Source organism: Arachis stenosperma, chromosome 9 (genome assembly GCF_014773155.1).
Source record: "Arachis stenosperma cultivar V10309 chromosome 9, arast.V10309.gnm1.PFL2, whole genome shotgun sequence".
In the NCBI taxonomy this organism is placed as follows: Eukaryota; Viridiplantae; Streptophyta; class Magnoliopsida; order Fabales; family Fabaceae; genus Arachis; species Arachis stenosperma.
The window spans coordinates 135,099,693-135,106,867 of record NC_080385.1 but is presented as its reverse complement, the minus strand read 5'-3'; the positions used below and the strand labels follow the sequence as shown (position 1 = coordinate 135,106,867).

At 40.7% G+C, this 7,175-nt stretch overlaps 1 non-coding gene across 1 annotated transcript; it reads left to right on the top strand.

Moving 5' to 3' along the window:
- The first annotated feature begins 6,688 nt into the window (after positions 1–6,688).
- LOC130953448 (small nucleolar RNA R71) lies at positions 6,689–6,796 on the top strand. Its single transcript, XR_009075618.1, has one exon. It is a non-coding gene; the product is annotated as a small nucleolar RNA R71 (small nucleolar RNA).
- The last annotated feature ends 379 nt before the right edge of the window (positions 6,797–7,175 follow it).

The following is a 7,175-nucleotide window of genomic DNA, read 5'->3' as shown; positions in this document are numbered from 1 at the left end:
TTGAATGTTGTCAAAGCCATGCAACATCCAGACACCCCAGACGACTGCCTGGGTGTTGATATTATTGACTCCCTGGTGGAAGAGGTCTATATGACTGAGAGTCTCGAATCAGAGCTAGAAGACATTTTTAAAGATGTTCAGCCTGATCTGGAGGAACCAGAGGAAATAAAAGAACCTCTGAAAACTCCTTAGGAAGAGGAGAAACCTCCTAAACCCGAGCTCAAACCACTACCACCATCCCTGAAATATGCATTTCTGGGAGAAGGTGACACTTTTCCTGTAATCATAAGCTCTGCTTTAGGGCCACAGGAAGAGAAAGCATTGATTCAAGTGCTAAGGACACACAAGACAGCTCTTGGGTGGTCCATCAGTGATCTCAAGGGCATTAGCCCAGCCAGATGCATGCACAAGATCTTACTGGAGGGTGATGCCAAGCCAGTGGTTCAACCACAAAGGCGGCTGAATCCAGCCATGAAGGAAGTTGTGCAGAAAGAGGTCACTAAGTTACTAGAGGCTGGGATTATTTATCCTATTTCTGATAGCCCCTGGGTAAGCCCTGTCCAAGTCGTCCCTAAGAAAGGTGGCATGACAGTGGTTCATAATGAAAAAAATGAACTGGTTCCTATAAGAACAGTTACAGGGTGGCGTATGTGTATTGATTATAGAAGGCTCAATACAGCCACCCAAAAGGATCATTTTCCTTTACCATTCATAGACCAGATGCTAGAAAGACTAGCAGGTCATGAATACTACTGCTTCCTGGATGGATATTCAGGTTATAATCAAATTGCAGTAGATCCCCAAGATCAAGAGAAAACGGCATTCACATGTCCATCTGGAGTATTTGCATACAGAAGGATGCCATTTGGCTTGTGCAATGCACCTGCAACCTTTCAAAGGTGCATGCTCTCCATCTTCTCTGATATGGTGGAGAAGTTTCTGGAAGTCTTCATGGATGACTTTTCAGTATTTGGAGACTCATTCAGCTCCTGCCTTAACCATTTAGCACTTGTTCTGAAAAGATGCCAAGAGACCAACCTAGTTTTAAATTGGGAAAAATGTCACTTTATGGTGACTGAAGGGATTGTCCTTGGGCATAAAATTTCAAACAAGGGAATAGAGGTGGATCAAGCTAAAGTTGAAGTAATTGAAAAATTACCACCACCTGCCAATGTTAAGGCAATCAGAAGCTTTCTGGGGCATGTAGGATTCTATAGGAGGTTTATAAAGGATTTTTCAAAAATTGCAAAACCTCTGAGCAATCTGCTAGCTGCTGACACACCATTTGTGTTTGACACAAAGTGTCTGCAGGCGTTTGAAACCCTGAAAGCTAAGCTGGTCACAGCACCAGTTATTTCTGCACCAGACTGGATATTACCCTTTGAACTAATGTGTGATGCCAGTGACCATACCATTGGTGCAGTATTGGGACAGAGGCATAACAAGCTTCTGCATGTCATTTATTATGCTAGCAGTGTTTTAAATGATGCCCAGAAAAATTACACAACCACAGAAAAAGAATTACTTGCAGTGGTTTATGCCATTGACAAGTTTAGATCCTACTTAGTAGGATCAAAAGTGATTGTGTATACTGACCATGCTGCTCTTAAATATCTACTCACAAAGCAGGATTCAAAGCCCAGGCTCATAAGATGGGTGTTGCTTCTGCAAGAGTTTGATATAGAAATAAGAGACAGAAAAGGAACAGAGAATCAAGTAACTGATCACCTGTCCCGGATAGAACCAGTAGCAGGAGCATCCCTCCCTCCTACTGAGATCTCTGAAACCTTTCCGGATGAGCAATTGTTTGCTGTTCAGGAAGCTCTGTGGTTTGCAGACATTGCAAACTATAAGACACAAGGTTCTCCTTTTGTAACCATGGAGAGGAAGCATGAAAAGCTTCTCTCACTGCAGAGTCAATCAAAGCCCCCACAGTCCAACTCTAAGTTTGGTGTTGGGAGGCCACAACCAAACTCTAAGTTTGGTGTTGAACCCCCATATTCAAACTCTAAGTTTGATGTTGGGAGGTCCCCACCTTGCTCTGATTATCTGTGAGACTCCATGAGAGCTCACTGTCCAGCTAAGGACAATAAAGAAGCGCTTGCTGGGAGGCAACCCAGCCAATCACAAAATTTAATTTTATTCGTCTTGATTAATTAATTAATTTTTACAGGTATATGTCAAAGTATCTTCAAGGTAAAATAGCAATTGATTGGAATCACAGAGTTACAAGGGAATTTGGAAGCTCACTGGCGTGAAAAAGCCAGTAAGAAACATTTTGGGCGTTGAACGCCCAAAAGAAGCACCCACTGGGCGTTCAACGCCAGTGAGGGTAGCCATCTGGGCGTTAAACGCCAGAAAGGAGCATCTTCTGGGCGTTGAACGCCAGAAAGAAGCACCTTCTGGGCGTTTAACGCCAGATTGACAGCATCCTGGGCGTTCAGAAAAACGCCCAGTGACAAAGGACTTCCTGGCGTTCAACGCCAGCAAGAAGCAACAGCTGGGCGTTGAACGCCCAGGAGAAGCAGCATTTGGGCGTTAAACGCCCAAAACATGCATGGTTTGGGCGTTTAACGCCAGGATGGTGGGGAGGAGGTAAAATTCATTTTTCTTTACAATTTTTCTAAATTTTAATGTTTCAATTCATGATTTCTTGCATAAACATGTTTCAAAATGTCATCCTTCAAAATCAAATTAGTTTTCTAAGAACCCTAATTTCTAAAATCCCTTTTTCAAAAATATCAAATGTATCTTAATTCATAAATACAAATCTTTTTCCAATCCAATTCTTTTTCAAATATTTTTAATTTCTTCTCATATCTTTTTCAACTCATCTTATCTTTTTTTTCGAAACTACCTCTCCTTCTGCTCCTCTCCTTTCCTTTCTTTTGCTTGAGGACAAGCAAACCTCTAAGTTTGGTGTGATTTGCCATGATCACTGAGCTAAAACTCATTAAGATCATGGCACCTAAGAGAACAGGAAGAGCAAGGATGTGAACTTAAGGGAGCTGAAGCGTCAGAAATTAATTCTTGAAGGCACTCCACAGACTAGAGGAACATCCACTTCCCAAAATACAGGTTGTTAAGTTCTAATTCTAGCTTTAACTCTGTGATAGTATTATTATAGGATTTTACCTTAGAAGTTATATAGGAGTAGTAGTAATTAGCATATCTATTTTGGCTTTATTTCCAATTAAGTTATAACTTATTTTTCTCATCATCATCAAACATGAATAAAATAGTAGATTTGTAGAATAAAGTGGCAATTTAATTTTTTCGAGTTCTTAATAAGGAAAATTCTAATTATTTATATGTGGTGGCAATACTTTTTGTCTTCTGAATGAATGCTTGAACAGTGCATATTTTTGATATTGAATTTTATGAATGTTAAAATTGTTGGCTCCTGAAAGAATGATGAACAAGAGAAATGTTATTGATGATCTGAAAAATCATGAAATTGATTCTTGAAGCAAGAAAAAGCAGTGAAAAAAAAATTGCGAAAATAAAAATAAAAATAAAAATCTTTGGATCAAAAGGAATAGAAGCCAAACAGCCCTTAAAACCAAAAGGCAAGGGTGAAAAGGATCCAAGGCTTTGAGCATTAATGGATAGGAGGGCCCAAGGAAATAAATCCAGGCCTAAGCGGCTAAATCAAGCTGTCCCTAACCATGTGCTTGTGGCATGCAGGTCCAAGTGAAGAGCTTGAGACTGAGTGGTTAAAGTCGTGATCCAAAGCAAAAGAGTGTGCTTAAGAACTCTGGACACCTCTAATTGGGGACTCTAGCAAAGCTGAGTCACAATCTGAAAAGGTTCACCCAATTATGTGTCTGTGGCATTTATGTATCCGGTGGTAATACTGGAAAACAAAGTGCTTAGGGCCACGGCCAAGACTCATAAAGTAGCTGTGTTCAAGAATCAACATACTAAACTAGGAGAATCAATAATACTATCTGAATTCTGAGTTCCTATGGATGCCAACCATTCTGAATTTCAAAGGATAAAGTGAGATGCCAAAACTGTTCAGAAGCAAAAAGCTACTAGTCCCGCTCATCTAATTAGAATCTAAGCTTCACTTGAAACTCTGAGATATTATTGTTTCTTAATTTCTTTTCATCCTATTTTATTTATCTAGTTGCTTGAGGACAAGCAACAGTTTAAGTTTTGTGTTGTGATGAGCGGATATTTTATACGCTTTTTGGGGGTAATTTCATGTAGATTTTAGCATGTTTTAATTAGTTTTTAGTTAAATATTATTAGTTTTTAGGCAAAAATCATATTTCTGGACTTTACTATGAGTGTGTGTATTTTTCTGTGATTTCAGGTATTTTCTGGCTGAAATTGAGGAAGCTGAGCAAAAATCTGACTTAGGCTGAAAAAGGACTGCTGATGCTGTTGGATCCTGACCTCCCTGCACTCGAAATGGATTTTCTGGAGCTACAGGAGTCCAATTGGCGCGCTCTCAACTGCGTTGGAAAGTAGACATCCAGGGCTTTCCAGCAATATATAATAGTCCATACTTTGCACGAAGATAGACGACGTAACATGGCGTTGAACGCCAAGTACACGCTGCTGTTTGGAGTTAAACGCCAGAAACACGTCATGATCCGGAGTTGAACGCCCAAAACACGTCATAACTTGGAGTTCAACTCCAAGAAAAGCCTCTACTCGTGGATAGCTTTAGTCTCAGCCCCAGCACACACCAAGTGGGCCCCAGAAGTGGATTTCTGCACCAATTATCTTAGTTTACTCATATTCTGTAAACCTAGGTTACTAGTTTACTATTTAAACAACTTTTAGAGAATTATTTTGGACCTCATGACATTTTCAGATCTGAATTACATACTTTTTGACGGCATGAGTCTCTAAACTCCATTGTTGGGGGTGAGGAGCTCTGCAGCGTCTCGATGAATTAATACAATTCCTTGTTTTCCATTCAAACACGCTTGTTCTTATCTAAGATGTTCATTCGCGCTTAATTATGGAGAAGGTGATGATCCGTGACACTCATCACCTTCCTCAACCCATGAACGTGTGCCTGACAACCACCTCTATTCTACATCAGATTGAATGAGTATCTCTTAGATTCCTTAAACAGAATCTTCGTGGTATAAGCCGGATTGATGGCGGCATTCATGAGAATCCGGAAAGTCTAAACCTTGTCTGTGGTATTCCGAGTAGGATTCTGGGATTGAATGACTGTGACGAGCTTCAAACTCCTGAAGGCTGGACGTTAGTGACAGACGCAAAAGAATCAATGGATTCTATTCCAACCTGATTGAGAACCGACAGATGATTAGCCGTGCTGTGACAGAGCATAGGAATGTTTTCACTGAGAGGATGGGAGGTAGCCATTGACAACGGTGAGACCCTACATAGAGCTTGCCATGGAAGGGACTTTTCGTGTGTTGAAGGATTTCAAGGAAGAGTTGAAGTTCAGAGGACAAAGCATCTCCAAAACTCCAACATATTTCTCATTACTGCACAACAAGTAACGCTATTATTCTCTTTTATTTTTATAATCAAATCTAGTAATTTCACTAAAACCTTTTTGGCCTCCTGACTAAGATTAATAAAATAAATATAGCTTGCTTCAAACCAATAATCTCCGTGGGATCGACCCTTACTCACGTAAGGTATTACTTGGATGACCCAGTGCACTTGCTGGTTAGTTGTGCGGATTACAAATTCGTGCACCACTTGGCAACTTGCTCTTCAGTGACATTTTCATCCTCCTCAGAGGAAGAATACTCATCAGAGCTCATAAATGGCAGAAGTAAATCCAATGGAATCTCTATGGTCTCAACGTGAGCCTCAGATTCCCATGGTTCCTCATTAGGGAACTCATTGGAGGCCAGTGGACGTCCATTTAGGTCTTCCTCAATGGCGACCACTGCCTCTTCTTCCTCTCCAAGTTCAGCCATGTGGGTCATGTTAATGGCCTTGCATTCTCCTTTTGGATTCTCTTCTGTATTGCTTGGAAGAGTACTAGGAGGGAGTTCAGTAATTTTCTTGCTCAACTGTCCCACTTGTGCCTCCAAATTCCTAATGGAGGACCTTGTTTCAGTCATGAAACTTTGAGTGGTTTTGATTAGATCAGAGACCATGGTTGCTAAGTCAGAGTGGCTCTGCTTAGAATTCTCTGTCTGTTGCTGAGAAGATGATGGAAAAGGCTTGCCAGTGATAAACCTATTTCTTCCACCATTATTGTTGTTGAAACCTTTTTAAGGTCTCTTTGATCCTTCTATGAAAGATTTGGATGATTTCTCCATGAAGAATTATAGGTGTTTCCATAGGATTCTCCCATGTAATTCACCTCTTCCATTGAAGGGTTCTCAGGATCATAAGCTTCTTCTTCAGATGAAGCATCCTTTGTACTGTCTGGTGTAGCTTGCATTCCAGACAGACTTTGAGAGATCATATTGACTTGCTGAGTCAATATTTTGTTCTGAGCCAATATGGCATTCAGAGTATCAATCTCAAGAACTCCTTTCTTCTGAATCGTCCCATTGTTCACAGGATTCCTTTCAGAAGTGTACATGAATTGGTTATTTGCAACCATTTCAATGAGTTCTTGAGCTTCTGCAGGCGTCTTCTTCAGATGAAGAGATCCTCCAGCAGAGCTATCCAATGACATCTTGGACAGTTCAGACAGACCATCATAGAAGATACCTATGATGCTCCATTCAGAAAGCATGTCAGAGGGACACTTTCTGATCAATTGTTTGTATCTTTCCCAAGCTTCACAGAGGGATTCACCTTCCTTCTGTCTGAAGGTTTGGACTTCCACTCTAAGCTTACTCAATTTTTGAGGTGGAAAGAACTTTGCCAAGAAGGCATTGACTAGCTTTTCCCAAGAGTTCAGGCTTTCTTTAGGTTGTGAGTCCAACCATATCCTAGCTCTGTCTCTTACAGCAAAAGGGAATAGCATAAGTCTGTAGACTTCAGGGTCAACCCCATTAGTCTTGACAGTGTCACAGATTTGCAAGAATTCAGCTAAAAACTAATGAGGATCTTCCAATGGAAGTCCATGGAACTTGCAATTCTGTTGCATTAAAGAAACTAATTGAGGCTTAAGCTCAAAGTTGTTTGCTCCAATGGCAGGGATAGAGATGCTTCTCCCATAGAAGTCGGGAGTAGGTGCAGTAAAGTCACCCAGCACCTTCCTTGTATTGTTG